Raw genomic sequence first — 21,541 nt, forward strand, 5'->3', positions numbered from 1 at the left:
CTTTGATTTAGCATGAAAGAACAATGGGTAATTGCTTTCAACTTGGTGGACTAATTATTGAATGCTGTCATTCTTGGTGTTTCAGTACCTTGAGGTGATTAAGCATGTGTAAAAGCTGAAATTGAAAAGAAAAGCTCATTACCAAATACTAAACAACTTCAATAACTTCTTGCCAGTCTCTGAAGGACATTCATGCCTTGTTATGACAAGAAATTATTCATAATGTGTGCCTCGCATATAGATTGCATCCTTTATTTGAAACAATAAGAGTCATACTTAGTAGCTGATGGAAATAAATAGACAGGCAAAATTTAAAAGGGAGAAATAAGACCAACCAGGAGGCCTCTATAATAATTGCTTGTCACTGTAACATCAAATAGTTCATCTTTTTAGGAACTTGCTATGTGGCTAGGCCATTATGTTCTCTGGATGGGAGAAAAAACACACACAGTAATTCACAGAAAAGCAATGACAGGATTCTGCTGATTTACCTAACAGTATTGACTAGACAGGAGAATTATGGGTTGCGAGCTAAGAGTGATTCTTTATTTGGAATTGTTTTTGCTATCGTTTTGCCCAATTAGAATTTTTCTCATTTAAAAAAATACCAATAGCCTTGAAAAATATCAAAGAGACTGCCACCAGTGTTTTGATCTCACTACGAGTGCACAGCTTTTAGATTCATGCCCAATTACTCACTTACTGAAACCTCTGCTGTTGCTGGGAGGAGACAGGGAAGAGACGCTATGCTTTAGTGCCCCTTGCTGGTCAACCTGAAGAAAATGTAAGCGTCATGAATGCTAGAGCCCAGGTTTAACAAATGATGTGGCACACATTCTATTCAGATGGGTAAGAAGCTGAGTTGATTTAATCTAAACATCTATAGGCAGTCTTGAGAAACATTATAAAGAGGAGATGATGTGTCTGGAAATGCACACATCCTCCTAGAGAGGAAAAAGTTCAACATAAAGACTAAGACATGTTAAGTCTTAGTCTAACTTCAAAATAAATCCAGGTAAATACATTCCTGTGACATAACAAACTCTTCCTAAGTCCACAGTTTTGCTTGATTATGCCTCCAAAAACTGTCTGGCCTCTTAAGCCATAATAGAAATAGTAGATACCAAAAATACTCCTTAGTGGAATTCTCAATTCAAATTCCAAAAATGATACAAAAACTTCTTTCAACAAGGGGAAAAAACATAGTTACAATAATGCATTTGATCATTGGCAATTATATTATGATTTTAACAAGTAGGTTCTGATTATGGTGAATTTTTTTATCTGTTTTCCATTTGTTTAGGATGTGGCTATATTACTTTTATAATTTCAAAACAACAGCTACAACATGACTATACTAACAAGCTGGCTATCAAAGCTAATTAATTCTTGGGATGCTATAGTGAGCTATCAGACCTAATACATCAATCTTACTTAAAAACATCACCAGAGCTGGTCCTAAAATTCCATCTCCTCCCCACAATGTACACATCAAGAATTTGAGTTCCTAAGATCCAAACTCTAAGGGCTGGCAAATAGTCTATGCAGGCAGACTGAGGCATATGGAGACAAGTCCATGTGGTCACTTGGAAGATGTATAGGCCAACCCCAATGTCTCAGTCAGCAGATAGATCCTGACAAACAGGCACCAGAGAGAAATTATCCTTCAAAACCTATGGAGCTTTAAGGGACCCAGAATAGCCAAAACAATCTTGAAAAAAAAAAAAAAAAGAACAAAGTTGGAGGATTCACACTTCTTAATTTCAAAATTTACTACACGGCTACAGTTATCAAAACAGTATTTACATTTTACTGGCATGAAATGGACATACTGTATAGATCAATGGAATAAAATTGAGACCTGAAAATAAACTCTCACATTATGTTCAATTGTTTTTCAACAAGATGTCAAAGACAATTCAATAAAGGGAATGAATAGTCTTTTCAACAAATAATACTAACATAGCTGGATATCCACATGCCAAATAATTAAGTTGAACCCCTATCTCATACCATATAAAAAAAACCTCAAAAATTATCAAAGATCCAAATGAAAGAACTAAAACTGTAAAACTATTAGAAGAAAACATGAGTACATCTTCCTAAAATTAGATTTGGCAATATTTTCTTAGATAAGATCCAAAAAATACAAGCAACAAAAGAAAAAAATAAATACATTGGACATCATCAAAATTAGAACTTTTGTGCATTAAAAGACACTTTCAAGATAGTAAAAGGACAGCACACGGAATGGGACAAATTTTTGCAAAATTATATGTCTGATAAGGAACTTGTACGTAGAATATATAAAGAATGATTTCAATTCAATAACAAAAAGTCAAATTAAAAACTAATTACTAATTTTAAAAGGGGCAAAGGATCTGAATAAACATTTCTCCAAGGAAGATATACAAATGGCAATCAACACATGAAAAGATGTTCAACATCATTAGTTATTAGAGAAATGCAAATCAAAACTGCAATGAAATGCCACTGTACACCCACTAGGATGGCTATAAAAAAGACAGACAATATCAAGTGTTGACCAGGATGTAGAGAAATTGGAACTCTCATTCCTTGCTGGTGAGAATGAAAAATGGGCATAGCTACTTCAAAAAAGAGTTTGACAGTTCCTCAAAGGTTATACATAGAGTTCCCATATGACCCATAAATTCTATTCCTTGATATACATACCTTAGAGAAATGAAAACACATGTCTACACAAAAACTAGCACATGAATGTTCATAGCAGCAGCATTCATAATAGCCACAAGGTGGAAATAATCCAAATGTCCACCAACTGATAAATGGACAAACAAAATATGGTACATTCACATCAATGAACTATTATTGTCATCCAAAAAAGGAATGGATTACTGATACATGTTACAATGTGGATTAGGTCTTGCAAACATGCTAAGTGAAAAAAGCCAATACAAAGTCCACATATTAAAGAAAAAAAAAGACAAAGTCCACATATTGTATGATTCTACTATGTCAATCTGATGGGGCTGCCATAACAAACTACCACAGAACTGAGTGGCTTAAATAACAGTTCTATAAGCAGGAAGTTCAGGATCATAGTGTTAGCAGGTTTGGTTTTTCCTAAGGCCTCTCTCCTTGGCTTGCAGATGGCTATCTTCTTGCTGTGCCCTTCTCTGGCCTCTTCTTTGTGCACACATGTCCCTTCTATGTCTGCCTCTTCTTATATGGGCATGAATCCTACTGGATCACTAGGACCTCACCGTTATGATCTTATTCAATCTTAATTACCTCTTTCAAGGCACTATCTCCAAATACAGATACATTGGGGGATATAATTTAGTCCATAACATCCAGAATGGGCAAATGTATAAAAATTTGTATGAAATGTCCAGAATGGGCAAATCTGTGATGATAGAAAGTAGATTAATGGTTTCCAGTGATTGAGGGAATGGAAGGATTGGGGTGACAACTAAGGAATGCAAGGGTTTCATTTTGGGATGATGAAAATATTCTGAAGTTGATCATGCTTGGTGAACAACACCGTGATTATACTAACAGTCATTGAATTATCCTATCTAATAAAGAGGGAATATGCTAACTGACCATTACACCCTCACAAAGATGGCGGCGCCCACAGCCAATAAGAAGGGAATATCATAATGGACTGCCACCCCCTCAAAGATGGCAGTGCCTACAGCCACAAGATGGCGACACCCAGTCACCTCAGCCCTGCTGGAGCAACAGGCGCGCAACACGGCTGGGCCCGCCCCAGGTGGGTCCAGCCGCTCCACACGCCTGCTCCCAGAGTCCCCCAGCCCCTTCAACCCCCCAGCCACCCAGGGTCAGCCCAAGGTGCAGGCAAGCCTTGGATGGCAGCTGCCCAGCTGCCCAGCTGCCCAGGGCTGGCCTGGGGTGCATGTAAGCCTCAGATGTCGGCTGCCTAGGGCTGGCCCAAAGTGTAGGCAAGCCTCGGATATTGATGCCCAGCCGCCCAGGGCAGGCCTGAGGTGCAGGCAAGCCTCGGATGGTGGCTGCCCAGCTGCCCAGGGCCACCCAAGGCTCAGGTAACCAGGGCCAGCCAAGGCTTGTGCTGCCGGCAGTGGCAACAGCAGAGGTGTGATGGGGGTGTCGCCTTCCCCTGATCACCGGGTCACCTCCTGCCCCTGAGGGTTCCCACAGTGTGAGAGGGGGCAGGCCGGGCTGAGGGACCCCCCATCCAGTGCAAGAATTTTCATGCACTAGGCCTCTAGTATCCAATAAAGCTATTGTTGTTTTTAAAGCCTACGGGGCAGGAAGGTCATCAGTTCAGGTTTTTTTAATATAATTTTTATCTTTATTGATTAAGGTATTGCATATGTGTCCTTACCCCCTCCCATTGCCCCCCCACCCCCCCACTCATGCCCTCACCCCCTGGTGTCTGTGTCCATTGGTTAGGCTTATATGCATGCATACAAGTCCTTTGGTTGATCTCTCCCCCTTACCCCCACCCTCCCCTACCTTCCCTCTGAGGTTTGACCATCTGATCGATGTTTCTCTGTCTCTGGATCTATTTTTGTTTTTTTGTTTTGTTTTGTTTTGTTTTGTTTGTTTGTGTGTGTGTGTGTGTGTGTGTGTGTGTGTGTGTGTGTGTGTTTGAGTCCAGCAAATAAAGCTGTCGTTTTATTTTTTTTAATTTCTTTATTGATTAAGGTATTACATATGTGTCCTCATCCCTCCATTAACCTCCCAAACCACCCCCCCCCACACACACACACACACTCATGTCCTCACCCCCCTGGTGTTCGTGTCCATTGGTTAGGCTTATATTCATGCATACAAGTCCTTTGGTTGATCTCTCCTCCTTTCCCCCACCCTCCCCTATCTTCCCTCTGAGGTTTGGCAGTCTGATCAATGCTTCTCTGTCTTTGGATCTGTCCCTGTTCATCAGTTTATGTTGTTCATTATATTCCACAAATGAGTGAGATCATGTGGTATTTATCTTTCTCTGACTAACTTATTTCACTTAGCATAATGCTCTCCAGTCCCATCCATGCTGTTGCAAATGGTAAGAACTCCTTCTTTTTTACTGCAGCGTAGTATTCCATTGTGTAGATGCACCACAGTTTTTTAATCCACTCATCTGCTGATGGGCACTTAGGCTGTTTCCATATCTTAGCTATGGTGAATTGTGCTGCTATGAACATAGGGGTGCATATATCCTTTCTGGTATTCTAGTTTCTTGGGATATATTCCTAGAAGTGGAATCACTGGGTCAAATGGGAGTTCCATTTTTAGTTTTTTGAGGACACTCCATACTGTTCTCCACAGTGGGTGCACCAGTCTGCATTCCCACCAGCAGTGCACGAGGGTTCCTTTTTCTCCGCATCCTCACCAGCACTTGTCGTTTGTTGATTTGTTGATGATAGCCATTCTGACAGGTGTGAGATGATACCACATTGTTGTTTTGATTTGCATCTCTCGGATGATTAGTGACTTTGAGCATGTTTTCATAGGTCTCTTGGCCTTCCTTATGTCCTCTTTCGAAAAGAATCTATTTAGGTCAGTTGCCCATTTTTTGATTGGGTTGTTTATCTTTTATTAAGTTGTATGAGTAGTTCAGTTTTTAAGATGTATAGAAGTCCACTCCTAAGCATGGAGTTCAGAGCCAGGAATAGATTCCTTAAATACATACAGGGAAGAAAGAGCCCAGTTCTCATCCTAAACATTATGCATTCAAGGAATTAGGGCAGAAGAGCAGGTATCAGACCTGGAGCATATGGTCAAGTCTGCCCTGACTGCAAATATAGCTTGAACCTGAGTCACAAAGCACTAGTCTGGAGCCCTGTAAGCTCCTATCCAAGGTCAGCATTCATATTAAAGACCAAATAATGACCTTCCAGCCTGGGGAGAAGAGAGTACCTAAAGCTGGGAACTGGGCAGGCTGTGAGGCAGGGCCTGAAGTCATCTCTCTTGTGTTCTTGCCTTTCCTCTTCCATTTCTTTAGAATTAGAATGTTCAACTTTAGTGAGCATGTAATCCTTTTGGTATTTTTCTTCTCTCTTCTGCTCTGTGTTTATACAGCATAGGTCTGCCAACTGCAGTTATTAAGCACATATGCTACACTGTCATTATCAGCTTACTTACCAATCTGCTCCACTGGGCTTCATGCTCCTGGAAGATGGGAACTGTTACTTTTATCTCTGTACCCCAATGCCTCACCCATTGCCAAGCACATAGCTCCAAAGACATTTGTTAAATAAATGAATAAGTGACAATTGGCTTTCCCATTTTTAACTTGTTTGAATGTACTTACTTCCTGCTTATGCTAGATTAAGCTATTTTTGAACTAAAGAAGACTCATTGAAGCACTGAATATTTTTCCATCGAGTTGACATAATTACCAATAACTAGAGGCCCAGTGCACAAAATTCATGCCCGGGGGTGGGTCCCTCAGCCCGACCTGTACCCGCTCCAATCCGGGACCCCTCGGGGGATGTTCGACTGCCTCTCGCAATCCAGGACCACTGGCTCCTAACCGCTCACCTGCCTGCCTGCCTGCTTGCCCCTAACCACCTCTGCCTGCCTGATCACCCCTAACCACCTCTGCCTGCCTGCCTGATTGCTCCTAACTGCTCCCCTGCTGGCCTGATCGCCCCTAACCACCTCTGCCTCACCCTGCACCCAAGACCCAGGATTCCATCCTCTGGCTGGTGACAGGCACCCATGACCTGGGCTTCCCTCCCTCTGGCCAGCCACCGGCACCCAGGACCCGGTCTGGCTTTGCCCGGGCAGGCCGCAGCCGCAGGGGACCGTGGGTGGATGGCTTCACCAGGGCAGCAGCCCTGGCGCCCAGGACCATGGTGCAGGCAGCTTGTCCCTCTCCCAGGCTGCAGCTTGGCTGGTCCCCATTTCTTTCTCCCCAGTGTTGAGTGTCTGAGCCATTACAGCATGAGGGTGTGAGGGCGTGAGGGCGTGAGGGTGTGGCAACCATTTGCATACTAGCTCTTTATTATATAGGATAATGGCTTGATGTTTATTGAACATTTCTGGACTGGGCCCCATGTTAAACAATTTATATTCATTACCTCATTTGATCCTCACAAAAAAACCCTGAGTATGCAGTATTACCTCCACTTTAGAGATGTGGAGACTGAGGCTCATAGAGATTAAGTGACTTGCCCAAAATCAATGTGTTAAAAGTGGAGCCAGAGCTCAAACCTCAGACCTCCAAATCCCATGCACCCTTCTCTACATAATTACGACTTCTTGATATTTTGTTTTGCCCAGTACCCTTGTCAGAGGTAAATGAAACAATAAGCAAGAGTTGTGGTTGGAGATTATTCTTGAAGTTGTAAGGCCCTGTATGAAGGGTTCCTGGCTTCAAAAGTTAGAGAAGCCCTGCCTGGATCCAGGATCACGCATTGCTTATTCACAGACTCAGGCTGTAATGTTCTGAGACTACCATATCCATAGGCAAAGATCACTGCCCAAGCAGCCCCTGTGTCGAGAAGGGGACCATGAAAGAAGGCGTGCATGAAAAGTATGGGTGTGTCTCTCTCTGCCTTGACCATAAATTCGGTCTATAATCAACCAAAACCAGAAAACCTTTTCAGATTGTTTTCACTGTCTACTGACTCACAGCTTCCAGTTTCCATTTTATCCTCTTTCTTTCCCCGTATACATTTTAGCTGCACTTCACAGAATCCTGCACAAAGAGAGAACTTGATCCGAGTTGAATGGTTACCAGAATGGAACATTCTGACATTTCAGAACCAGCTCAGCTTGAGGTGTTTCAAAAAGGCATGCATCAAATGTCGAGAAAGTTGTTATAAGAGATTCAACAGCTTTCACATTGACCTCAATAAACAACATTGAATGTTTGCTCATCTCATGGTTACCATGTCCCAGTGCAAACAGCCTGGTATTTTTCCTATTCACCTCTGTTACCTTGGCCATGTACATGTTATGACTGGACGACATTCAAGGATTGTTGTCTATGAGGGGGGTGGGAGCTGTTCCTGCCTAAAGTGGGGCAACTCATGTTCCAGGAGAATTTTGAGTCACTCAAACCAATACCTGTGATTAGAAAATTTAGAACCAAAGTTAATCCACCATGCTCAGGGTGTTTATTGTATCTAGAACTATGCCAAAATTCTAGGACGGGACAAGGTTGCTGATGCCCATTGTGTAAACTGTCCTCAAATTTCAAATAAGTTGTGTCAACAGATAGAGAGGAAATTCAAACATCTACTTTCAGAGCAAGAGCGAAATGCCCCCAACTGCCTACTGTCCTCACCAATGCACACGGGTCCTGAGCTGCTCCTGTTGAAGGCCCCATAAATAACACATCCTTCTCCCTCCCTGGCCCTGGTTGCATTGTTGCTGCCTATCTCACCGCCTGTCACTGTCCACTCCACGAGGCAGGGCTAGGTTTGTCTTACTCACCACTGTGTCTCCAGAACCCAGCACACCAGGCTTAATTCATGATTATTAACTACATAAGTGAATTATAATAAATTCGATGAAGAATAAATGGCTGGCAAAAAGACGGCTGGGATTTGACTCTCCTCTCATACAGAAGATCTTGGATCTCACAGAGGGTGCTCCTTACATCAAGAATGAGTCAATTTATCACCTGGGGAGAGATTTTTGTTGGGGTGATAAGTCTTTTCATCATTTTAACACCTTTTAAAAGTACTGTAAAGTCTGACTCTTTCAATTATTCTTTCCCTGGTTTTTATTTCTGAGCAAAGTAGCATGTTGAAGAACCAAAATTTTTCTTTAGTTCAGGATTAAACATATGTATAGCTATTTGAATGATACAATGCTTTGAAAATACGAAAAGAACAGAGATTGGAGGATACCATTTTCATAATGTTACTTTCACTTTTCATGAAATTTGAAGAACTTTAATCTTTCAACTATGAAATATTCATCAGAAAGGATTCCTATCTGAATCTAAATTATCTTTAAATAATTTATCACATTAACCACCTTATAGTTGCCTCCTTCTTCCCCCCAAAATCTCGGAATATAGTCTATACACTTGATATATAAACATAATAACATCAATCAGTTTCTTATGTGCCTTGTTTTGAATCTACATAATAGTAACACCCCTAAAAGGGCTTTGTAAATATTAATGTGTTGTCCAAAACTTCTACCGTTGGTAAGCATCAGGAAGATTTCTAGCTGATATCTGACAAAAGACAGGCAATGGTAAATCCCCAGACAGAAAGTCACGCTTCCATCACTGTATTTCATCCAGACTCAGATCTCATGGGGGGGCAGTGGGGTGCTACACCACCCAGCCTTCCCCAGTTGGAGGCATGTCAATGTGACATTTACTTTCTATCATCATCTGTTGACTCCGTTAGGTCCTTGCCTTCCTCCCACTTATGAAACATGTGCCTATCTGCCTGGAAGAGAGGAGAGGTAATCAGAATAGTTCAAGCACCAAATAGAAATGCAAACTGGGCAATTCCAGTAAGTGGAAGCAGAACATGTGAAAGCTAAACCTGGGAGAAGAGAGAGGATCGGATGCGTTTCACAGTCATGGTGAAGGATTTGCAGATACAGGTGGCAGAAGCAAATTGCCTGTCAAGATATTCACTTCATAACGAGGCCAGCCATGTAGAACAGCCACCGCGCCAAGAAGACACCGCTGCTGGCCCGGATCTTGGGGGCTCTGAGCCAGGCTGCAGGGATGACAGTCCTGCCCTCCTCAGCAACAGCCACATCCCTGGGGGCGGGGACAGACAACAGGGTAAATGCCACCAGCTATCCCTTCATGCTGCCACTGCCAAACCATCAATCAAAAAAGGAATAGGAATAGGAGGGGGAAGGGAACTGAAGTCAGGCATGGGAGAAGGGTATAGGCAGAAAGCACACAGGGAAGAAGAGCACCCATTTATCTTCAGCATCCTTCTGCATCCATGGTTAACAGTCTAGGTCTACAACAAGCAAAAGGACAGAGGGTTGAATAATTCCATGTCGTGGCCATGCTTTTCTCATATTTTCCTCAGCTGGGTGCTCTCAGATGCCCAGGAAAACACTGCACACTTCTCCAAGCACACACCTTCTCTCTCTCTCTCTCTCTCTCTCTCTCTCTCTCTCTCTCTCTCTCTCTCTCTCTCTCTCTCTCACACACACACAGACACACACACGGACACATATACACTTCCCCGTGTTTTACTTGTGTCTGTTCATCTCTGTGCTTGAAACAGAAATGAGAGTAGGGAGGCTGCAATGCGGCCAGTGTACTGACCTCCTTTCTCATCATTTAACTCCTTTATCAGAAAGCAATTTTCCTGGACAGCAAGGCAGTATCACTCTCAAAGTCAAGATCAATCCAAAACCCACTCCTTCTCAAGGAGGAGAACCTGTTTTTCCTCCTTGAGCCACGGTTCTATTCCTGGTGGGTGACTTACATGGAGAGCAGAGGCAGAGGCAGTGCCATGTCGGCGGTGGCCCCTTCGGGGGCCATTCAAAGCCAGGTCTCAGCATCAGGCACCCACGCTGGCTTGGCAGTGCCAACATGGGAGGCTAGGCTAACCGCAGGACCCACAGCGGCCAGCTTTCAGAAATATCTGCCTTCAAGTCACATTGTCCCAGGGACCAAGATGAATAACACAAAGCTCAGTGAATGGGGGTTTCAAGCTTAGGAAAAAGGAGATGCCAGGGACATAAAACTAGGTAAGCATCGAACTCTGTAGGAAAAGAAAAATCTATGACCTTAGGACTAGCGCCTTGGGGAGAAGCAATGGAGACATGAATTTGGAGAGACAACTCTGAAGAAGTTGGGAGAGACGATCAGAACCAGTAGAAAGCCTTGCAGGGAGCCCAGGGACAAATTCCTCGGCAGAATCATTGACTCCTTCGGGGTACCTGGCACAGGGCAGGTGCCCAGGGAAAACCTGATGAGTCAGTGAGTGGCTGCGCAGTGGCTGAAGCTTCCACTGGGGGGAAAAAAACCACACACACAGAAAGTTGTGGACTGAGTTTCGTGTTCTTAAAAAGCCTGTTCCTGCCTTTTGAGAGCCCGGCCTTCTTGCATTCTTAAGCATGCCTTCTAAGCCTGTGTCCTGGGGAAGCAGCAGGCAGTTCTCAGGTTCACTGAGCTAGAACGGCATTTTGATACAAACAGACCTGGGCCCGCTGCAAGAGCTATGCACTTGGCAGGAACACCACCTTGAGTTCAGACAGAAAGCGCAGCTGTGCCTCGTTGATAATGTAATCACCTGCCTTACATTTTTGGCGGAGAGCACCTGTGCACAGCCCGGAGCGTCAGCCCAGGGCAGCCATTGCGATGGAGGAGATATTAACAGCTCTCATTAAAACGGATGACTACAGCCGTGCCCAGGAGTGCGGCTGCAGTGAGGCGTCTGACTGCATTGCCATGACACGCCTCTGTTTTGGGAGTTCATAACTCAACCATAAAAATATGCTTTGTATTGAACTGAAACGTGAAAATAAAACTATCGTGGGGTAAAGAGAGTTTGACATGTAGAGCCGTAAAAGTATGCAAAGTTGTCCATTCGCATCTGTACGTGTTCAACTCTGTATTATACCGAGCGTGACTGTTTCCCTGGCCCTGTCTGGACAATGGAAATAGAAGACTACATGAGGATGGAGGATTTGCTTCTGAGCTAGCTCAGGGACAATTTGAGTGTCTTAATTTTTATGTATATCAGGGATGCTAAGAGTTCTATTGGGCAGGGAAGTGACACTTGTATGCCAATCAGTTTTCCTAGGTGTGCACTTATGCGTTTTGTTTATTGGTACCTGTCCAATAAACAAAAGCTCACAATTCCTAGGGCTCCACCTGGAATCCATTGGCTGGATCTTGCTCACTTTCAACACATCTCCTTTCTCTGATGAAAAAGTACCCCGAAGACATGGATTTCACAGACAGTGATTTGAAAGAACTGTGTTAACTTTTATTTTAACAAAAAATGTTGGGAAATGCATTCCTGTCCTCTGCTAGGCAGGTTAAAGTTTGATGATCTATATATTTATAATCTAGATGTATATTTAGAATATCGACAAACCACTTTTCTTTAAAAGTATGGGGATTATGTCCATGGAATAATACACAGATTACTTTGTAATTTCTGCTTTTCTAACAAGTATTGCTTGGTTAGATAAAGGTCACCATTGTCTTCAATATCCTTCCTACATGATAGGAATTATGTTAAGGCAAGAATCAGATCATGCTACTTCTCTGCTTAAAATCCTTCAGTGGCTTCCTATTGGACTTAATGTTATGTTCTTTACCATCACCCAAGAGGGCTGTGTGACCAGCCATGAAGAACCTGTAGCCTCATGTCATAGCCCCTCTCCCATGCTTTAGGCACTCCACTTAATTTGACTTTTCCCAGCTCCTCAATTGCACCAACCATATTTCCCCACCTCAGAGACTTTGTGTTTATGAATCTCTTCCTGCAATGCTTTTCTTCAACCCCGCTTAGAATAGTTGGCATCTTCATATTCTTCTAGCTTATACGTCACTTCTCCTGACTACTCTGTCTGAAGTGAGTACCTCTCCCAACAGTTTTCATCTCAGGCCCCTTTTGGGTGTTTTTGTTGTTGTTGTTTTAGAAACTTAGCACAATTGTTGTTTTACTAACCTGCTCATGTACTTGTCTTTTGTCTGTGTGCCATCTAAAAAGTATGTTTCAGCCCTAGCCAGTTTGGCTCAGTGGGATGAGTGTTGGCCTAAAGGGTCCCAGATTCTATTCCGGTCAAGGGCACACTCCTGGGTTGCGGGCTCAATCCCCAGTGTGGGGCATGCCAATTAATGATTCTCTCTCATCATTGATGTTTCTATCTCTCTCTTTCTCCCTTCCTCTCTGAAATCAATAAAAATATATTTTAAAAAAGTATGTTTCAAATACTTTTTGAGGGTGGAGACCTTTGTCATTTTTGGATTCCCAGTGTCCAGCCCATAGTAAGTGCTCAGTTAATATATGTTAAGTCAATCAAGTCTTATATGTAAGATGATGCAGAGTTTAAGCTTCTGTTGGTTGACCCAGTAGCTTTAATCTCTTTGCAGTATAAACAAAAGAATAATTCTTCCTCAATCTTGACATAACCTCACACTTTGCAGGAAGGATTCTCATACCAGATGACAATCTTCAAAATTGGAGAGACAACTTCTGTTCTTTTACATCTTTCTCCCTCTTCATAGCATCATAAAATAATACCTAATTTCTGTAAAGAGTTTATAGAACTAGGCAAATCTTGTGCTTCTAGGAGCCAGGTACCTGGCTTGATTTACTTTGAGCTCTGGATACTGAAATAATAAAAATAAATCCTGTGTATGTGAAGAAGTAAGTGTGCAGTCAGTGTCATCTGTTAATGTTTTCATAAGTTTTTCCTGCATTATTTGTGATTAATTATGATACAGCAAATAATAAGTTTAATGATGACGGTGGTGCTGGTGAGGACGTCTAGGATTATTTGCTTACTCTGTACCATTCACTGTACTGAGCATTTTATTTATATAAAGTTAAATATAATATATATAAATAAATAAAATTCAAATATAGTTTATTGTCTCGTGTCTAGTATAACATATCTCATTTACATAGTAACAATAATAATGGTTATAAGAAGAACAGCCACAAAATAGACATCGCCAGAAAAGATAAAGCTCAGTACTTTGGAAACCTTAGAAAAATAGATATGAGAATATTGATTACCAGTAATGTTCCAACTGGGCCTGATTCTCTCAGAACGTTGAGCCACATCCTGGATGTGACTGGCAGCTTGACCATGCAGCTAATAAAAAGCATTTGGGATCCAAGCCCAAGCCTTCTGATGCCAAGTCAGCCACTGTGACTATGTCTGGGAAGGCAGGATTAACCTTAGTCACAGACAAACCAGGTAGTTACAAATTGACCTACAATTCTCCAGTTGAACTCCTCAAGTACTAGATACTAATATTTTTGAATGTCAGGCTCTAGAAGTTTCTTAAAAAAATCTGATCCCATATTAGCAGTAACAACAGAATTCAGAAAAGCTGTAATTGTCCATAATAACTTTCTCTGAATTACTTTATCAGATACTTTCATCTCTGCCACTTGCTGAAGTTTGGTTGGCTGTAGGGAAAATAAGAAGAGATTCAGATGGAATAAGAAAAGTGTTGCATAGAAATGTGACCTTTGGCACATTACTCTCTAAGCCTCAGTTTTCTCACCTGTAAAATGGGAATAAAAACCTATCTTAAGGAGTCCTTGAGACAATTAAGATAATGCATGCAGAGCACTTAGCATAATGTATAGAAAGTGCCCATTGTAAGCTGCTGCTATGGTTTTTGTAAGTATTATCCTATATAATAAAAGGGTAATATGCAAATCGACCTATCAGCGGAACAACCAGTTGCTATGATGTACACTGGCCACCAGGAGGCAGACGCTCAACGCAGGAGCTGCCCCCTGGTGGTCAGTGCACTCCCACAGGGGAAGGACCACTCACTGGAAGCCCGGCTGACGGCTGGTGAATGCAGCGGTGGTGGCAGGAGCCTCTCCCGCCTCCACGGCAGTGCCAAGGATGTCTGACTAAGCCATCAGTGGGACATCCTCTGAGGGCTCCCAGACTGCGAAAGAGCACAGGCTGGGCTGAAGGACACTTCCCCCTCCCCCCGAGTGCACAAATGTAGTGCACCAGGCCTCTAGTTATTAATAACAATTTTGATGTAAAAGAAGGTCTAGGCAACCAAAAGTCTTGTTTTGCTTTGTTTTGTTTTTAAAGGGAGACTGTGAACACTGGAGACCTAGTAAGGAGCAAAAGAACATGGGTAAGGTAGCAGAGTAACTAAAAGCCCACCGATTCCATAATTCTGGATAGAAAAAAGACTCCCATCAAGTCTCTTCACCTCTCTGAGCTTTGGTTGTCTTATCTATAAAAGAAAGATAATACCCACTCTTGCCACCTCGACAGATTGTCAAGGACCCAAATGAGACACGTGTATGAAAAAGCACTTTCAATATCATCACAGGAATGTTAGGTATTGCTTCCACACATGTTCCACTTAACGGACTATTGTTTCAATCAAGTCAGTGATTCTCAACCCTGGCTGCACATTAGAGTCGCCTGGAAGTTTCTAAGAATCCAGATGCTCAGGCCATACCCCAGACTAATAAAGTCAGATTCCCAAGTGATTGCAACATCTAGCCAAGGTCAAGAGTCAGGGACTAAAGTATTTCCTAAACTTGCCTGATGATAAGGAGTCCCGGAGACCCACCCTACCTAAAGAATCAGCTTTCCCAGGGAAGGGGCCGGGGGTCTGTATTTTCAACAAGCACCCCAGCTGCCTCTTCTCAGCAGGCAATTATGAGAAACACTGTGTTGAATCATGGTCTGAGAGTTGGAAGGGATATTGTTGAAAGTCTTCACACTTGATTCATCTCTCAGCCATGTGAAACTTTATGATCCCATGAATGGAGGTGAAGTGTGTTAACTACGTGAGCAATAACTAACACAAGTGTTAGCAATTTCTTTCTGCAGGAGTCATCCCTAGCCCCTTTCTAGTTCAGGAAATCTTGACTGGTGGAAAAGGCTTTCAATGTTTTGAAACTTTCCTTGATCAAACAATTTGGAATGCCAAGAAAGGCATCAGAAAAAAGAATTATTTCATTTAAAAATAAATGTTTGTATATTGTGAAATAAAATAATAAACTCAGGTTTGGTGTGCACAGTGGGAATGGGGCAGACAACTAAATTTTTATTTATTCCCCTCTAAAAAGGACATATTGCAGAGCTCTGTAAAGCCTACATTATTACATTTAGCTCTCATGGGAAAATTAGGCAGATCAGGTTTAATGTAAATAACATACAGAGAAGCTACTATGAAACCTGGCAAATATGGGGGCGGCAGGGGGGGGAGGGGGGAGAGTTCCTTAACTGCTAATATCCAAGTTGCAAATCTCAACTCAACTCTGATTGGACATGGCGACAGCTATTTCCACTCCTCCTCACTATTTTGAAAGCATCAAACTCTGCCAGAACCACTACTCTAGCAGTTCCCACTGAACATTCTAACATTTCTTTGAAAAGTTCAGTCTTGCAGAATCCCATTTTCTCTGGGGCCACATCCACTTGCCTAGGTAGTTAACTCTAAAAGCTTTCCTCCTTCCTATTTCCTGCACTGTTTGGGTCCATCCAGCCTTTGTCTCAGCAGTGTTTGGTCATAAATATTGTCAGTATTTACAAACTGTGTTTAATTCTAAGCTTGTTAACAAGAAAGATAATAGAAATTGATTTTAATAAATATACAGGTTCAGCCCTGGCTGGTGTGGCCCGGTGGTTGGGCATCGTCCCATGCACCGAAGAGTTGCCGGTTCAGTTCCAGTCAGGGCACATGCCCAAGTGACAGGGTTGATCCCCTGTTGGGGTGTGCAGGGGACAGCTGATCGATGTTTCACCCTCATATCAATGTTTCTCTCTCCCTCTCCCTCTCTCTAAAAATCAATAAAAACATTTTTTAAAAATAAATAAATGCATACATATGTAGGTTCAGAACATTTGCATTTTCCTTCATAGTGGCTTTGTGAATCGTATTCACTTCTGAACTTTGCCAGATAAGGCATTTGGGAATAATGATGCTGGATCTGGTCTGGATTTTATCTTTGGAAACTCTATCAATTGCTCAGTGGAATGAGTGCTTGTTTTAATGTGCATTCACCATGTCAGTTCCTTAGCATCGCCTTTTATTGTTGATAGTGTTTTAATAGAGAGTCAATGTAGCCTAACTTTTTGTGATATGAAATAACACATTATTTCTGTATTTTTTTTATTTGGGGGTAAAGTCCTTATGATTAATAAGAGGGGTTATTGTAAATGGTTGGAGTGGGAAGCCATGGAGGAGCTGGCCGAGTAGCAGATCTGAACCCGACTTTCATGGTGAGTGAGCACACGATGTCTTGAATGAGGGCCGTGGGCATGCCAGAGTGTGTGCCCTCCCCATCACCTGGTTCTTTAGGTTTCTATTTTATATTTCAAGCACTTTGTTAATCGTTTGTATTCTATATTGCAAGGTGGAGCAGGGGAAACAGAGAGATGGTAGGAATTTTTTAAAAACAGAAAATATCGCTGCTGATGGCTTTTCCCTACTATCAGCTCATTACAAGGCTCATTTCCCCTAGCTCTCACGTTATTTAACTCCAGTGTCCCTTGACTTGTGTATATGGGTGTTGGACATTTAGTAGGATGCACAATGTTTGCACAATCATTGATCAGAGGATGCTAATTGGGTTAGTCCACTAGGGTTACGGTAGCAAAGCACCATAGAAGGGTGGTTTTGACAACAGAAATTCATTGCCTCACAGTCTGGAGGCCAGACGTCCAAAAGAAGGTGTTGGCAGGGTAGATTCCTTCTGAGGGCTGTGAGGGAAGGATCTGTTCCAAGCCATTCTTCCTGGCCCTCTTTCTAGTCACATGGTGTCCCCCTTTTTGTAAGGACACCAGTCATATTGGTTTAGTGCCTATCCTAATGACCTCATTTTTGTTTGATTACCTCTACAGAGATCTATCTCCAAATAAGACCCCATTCCCAAGTACTGGAGTTAGAACTTCCAGATATGAATTTGGGAGTGAGGCACAATTCAACCTATAACACCAGTATTACACATGATTACTTTTTTTAATGTTTATATTTTTATCAAATCAGAGCTGAGAAATTTAAATAGGTTTGTGGGGGTGGGGCTTCATTATTTTGATGGTCTTTGTAACAGTACTTCACTGGTTGATCTGAGCTCCTTTCTGCAAGTTGGTGGGAATCTCCCACAGTTCTGAAAGAAAGCCTATCACGGGTTAACTGTAGATCGTTGTCTAGTCTAAGGTCGTTACCTGGTGTATGCTGAACTGCTGGTTGTAGTCTTAACTTCAGTGCTCCTGAGAGTCAAACTCTAAAACAGAAGCTACATCCAATGGGGAAGAATTTCTCTTTTGATTATTGGGCAAGTAAGAGGATGGAGAGAGAGCGAGAGAGAGACCTTCCTTGTATAGATGAGGAAATAGAGGCCTAGAAAGAGAAAAGAGGTGGCCAAGGCCACAAGACTACTTAGTAGCAGCCCTGGAACTAGGATTTGGACCTCCGAACTCATAATGCCATGCTCTTTCCCCACACCCCACGATCGGTCCTCCACACCTGTATTCCCCCATCCATCAAAATTGCCCACTGCTCACTGACAACATCTGACTGTCCCTATGCCACTGTTCAACTATTCCTAATAAATTTGTTAAGTAAGTACATTATTAATGCCTGTGAACAGGATGAGAAATGTGGAGTAATTGTTTTTCATGAAGCCTATCAAACCAAATATATGTCTAATTTGTATCAAGTGGTAGGTTTCTTTACCCTTAACATTTTAGTTAAAACTTGCCTTATTAGTCGTAATTATAAAATACATGCTTTAAGATGGGGGGAAATGTTGTCTGAGGTGTCAGCTAATGCCAGTTAGTGATTACTCTTGAGACCAAAAGACAGGAAGGGCCTCTACCTTCTGTTCTACCAGGTGTTGGTCATTGCATCATAATTGATATTTGAGGTTTGAGTTTTAGAAATCACCTACGTAATTCGGCCACTCTGCAGATAAAGAAACTGTGGCCTGGGCAGTGGCTTGTTCAGAGCCACTCAGTTAAAGAGATGTGCGGACAGAGAGGTCCCTTTTTGTCCCATTCAATAGCTCTGGACACCCCATATACTACTGCCAGCGGGTATTTATTTAGCCCATGTGTAAGTACTAGAAGTTTAATCTGGCTTCCTCGTGAGGATAAGAGAAACAGTGGCCCTAGTATTCTTTGGTGGGTGACTTAATGTTTTCCCATGTCATGTAGCACTGTTAGTCACATTAATAATATTAATTTTAAAGAATTGACTGTGTCTTCTAAATGTTATATAATTTAATGTTACTATTCTATGACTCTTTACTAAGGTTACTTATAACTAAACTTACCTGTGTGAATTTTGTGGGGAAATGGCATGCATGCTAACTTTTAATATTTTAAAGTTCTATATAAGAACTTTTAATTAAGAGGAAAGTTTTATTTTAAAATCTTAAAATTTTTCCCTTTAGATTTCTTACAAGTTAGTGGTGTTCAAAAACTCTTTTTGGAGTTATTAAATTGAATTCAACTATATTAAACCCCAGCTATGATTTTTTTTTTTGGGGGGGGGGGCGGATTCTAAAATCCTGGTCAATAAGCCAGCCCTACTGAGTGGTCTCAGAGGTGCTCCAAGCTGTAGGTTGTCCGTACCCTGTGAAAGCTAATTGTGCAACATTAAACTTATTGTGTTCAATTGATTTCTGGATGTTTCCCTGCGGATGTCTTGGAATAGCCCTCCCTTTCCTTTCCTTGAGCCAAGAAAACTCTGAACCAGAACAATTCAATTTCAATTTGTGGAAAAGCTATATTCCGTGCTCCAAACACAGCGCTAAGAGAGTTGTGAGGGGGGCGGGAGCCAGGGACATTGTGACCACTTTTGTATGTTACTAAAAACATCTGAATTTCTAGGCAAACGCTCTGAGATGAATTTACAAGCTTTGTTTCGGCGGAGGATTTGCCTGAGAACCTCAAGAGCAAAGCCTGCTTGTGTGCCATAGCGATTGTGTTATATGTTAAGCATTTGGAAGGAACCCCAAGCAGGCCTCAGGAAGCAGTTCCTGCCTCCTGACTTATCATCCCGAAGGCTATTTGTTTTAGGGTTGATAATCCCTGGGGCTACAAGAGTGTCCCACATCTGCCCTGAATTGAAAACAGATTCCCATTAAGAGCCTTACATCAGTGCTGCGGATTCATTCGATCTGAGTCAGAAAGGAAGTCGGAGAACATTCGAACATATGGCCTGATAGCAACACAGCAGCCCCTTCATGGAGGACCAAGACTGCAGGGTATGTAGGCTGTTTGTTCGCGATTTTTCAGACTGTCTTTCTGTACAGAAATGTCTTTCTGCCCCTCCGGCGGGAACAGTTGGGAGAGGAGATCGTGGCTAACAGGTACAAGGAACTGTCCGTCTCGGGGCTTTTCGGGGGCTACCAATGAATTGATCAAGATTCCAAGAGGTTAGGAAGCCTCCGCGGCTTTAAAGTTTCTCAGCCAGGTTTTGCTGGTGTTTGTGACTTATCATTTATATCCGATATATTCACATAATTATGTAGATATTTATATGAAAGCTCCCCCCTGCCAAGACTCTAAAATGGTTCTGGAAGCCAAGAAACGTTTTTACTGTTACACAGCCAGCGCTTTTCCACCCTCTGCTTATCTGGGAAATTATTTGAAAATATTTTCTGCACATGCTAAGAATGAAGGATGTAACTATGGACTTCGTATTCTAAGCCTCCGGGGACCAGACTCTCTGATTAACTATTTAGCGTTTAATATCCTACTGAAGTTGTCTTCTCGGCTTGCTGGACAACTTTGCTCCGTCTTCTCTGTTGAAGCAGTATATTGTAGAGTGTGAAGGTCTCTTCCTTTTTAATTGAGGAGATTAGATTCGCTCATTAAGAATGATTAGATAAAAGAAAAAGGCACAGCGGTTATGAACCAGGGTCTGAGGGCCAGCAGCTTGAGGCACAGAGGCTGAGCCCACAGCCTGGCTCCTGGGCCCTTCTGGCTCCTCTTTCGCTTCTGGACTCGGCTTTAGTGATGGAGGCCTTTCGGGGATACTTCCAGAAGTCTGTTCTGCTCACCGTCTTCTCAGGGAAGCTGAGGAAAGTTGATAGCCAATAGATACTTGTTGAATGAAAATAAAATTAGGAGACAGCATCCTAGAAGAAACGTCTGTTTGAACATATTGAGCTAGCGAGCCTCTCTGTGGGTCAATTTCCACTCACCTTCTTGGTAAGGTTGACACCCAAACTGGAGAATAGAGGGTGATGGGTAATGGAGAGAAAAATGCCAGTCAGAGCAACTGTGCGTACAATGTGTGATTCCAGGGCTGTGGTGTTAATGGGTGAGGATCTCTGAAAGAGGCGTGTTGAGAGGCCACAGTCATGCCCTACCAGCATGTGCAGGAGGCTGAGGGATGCTGGTCCCCAAGAAATGGGACAAACGCAGCTGGCCGCCCTCCCTTCCATTCGGAGCAGCTGTGCTCATCAAAACTGTGCCGACGCTACAAAGCCTGTTCTTGTGGCGTGTGTTTCCCCAGGTGTCAGAAACAATACGTTCAGGACAGCCCAGTTGGCAGGTAAGATCCTCAGTCCAAATGCCAAAATGCTGTTCCCTCTTGACGGGTTGCCCACAGTTCTTGAAAGAAGGAAGGTTTTTCAGATGCCAAAAACTGACTGCAAACTGTGCCATGGGACTCTGCCCTCTTAATCCCAGCAAAACAGAGGCTTCCTTTTAGAAAAGGAAGCACATTCGGGGTTTTGTGCTGGAGGGTGCAAAATGATGTATTGATCAGCTCAGACAGAAAGGGGAATTATCAGGCTTAGACACGTCGCTTCTGTCCAATCTAAGGAGATGGGCGAATGAGCCTTGAGATCTATGGAAACGGTTCCAGTTCCGACCAGCTTCCTCTTTGGGAGAGGAGTGTGTGTGTGTATGTGTGTGTGTGTACACATATATTTAACTA

The sequence above is a fragment of the Cnephaeus nilssonii genome, assembly GCF_951640355.1.
Source record: "Cnephaeus nilssonii genome assembly, chromosome: 9".
Classification (NCBI taxonomy): domain Eukaryota; kingdom Metazoa; phylum Chordata; class Mammalia; order Chiroptera; family Vespertilionidae; genus Cnephaeus; species Cnephaeus nilssonii.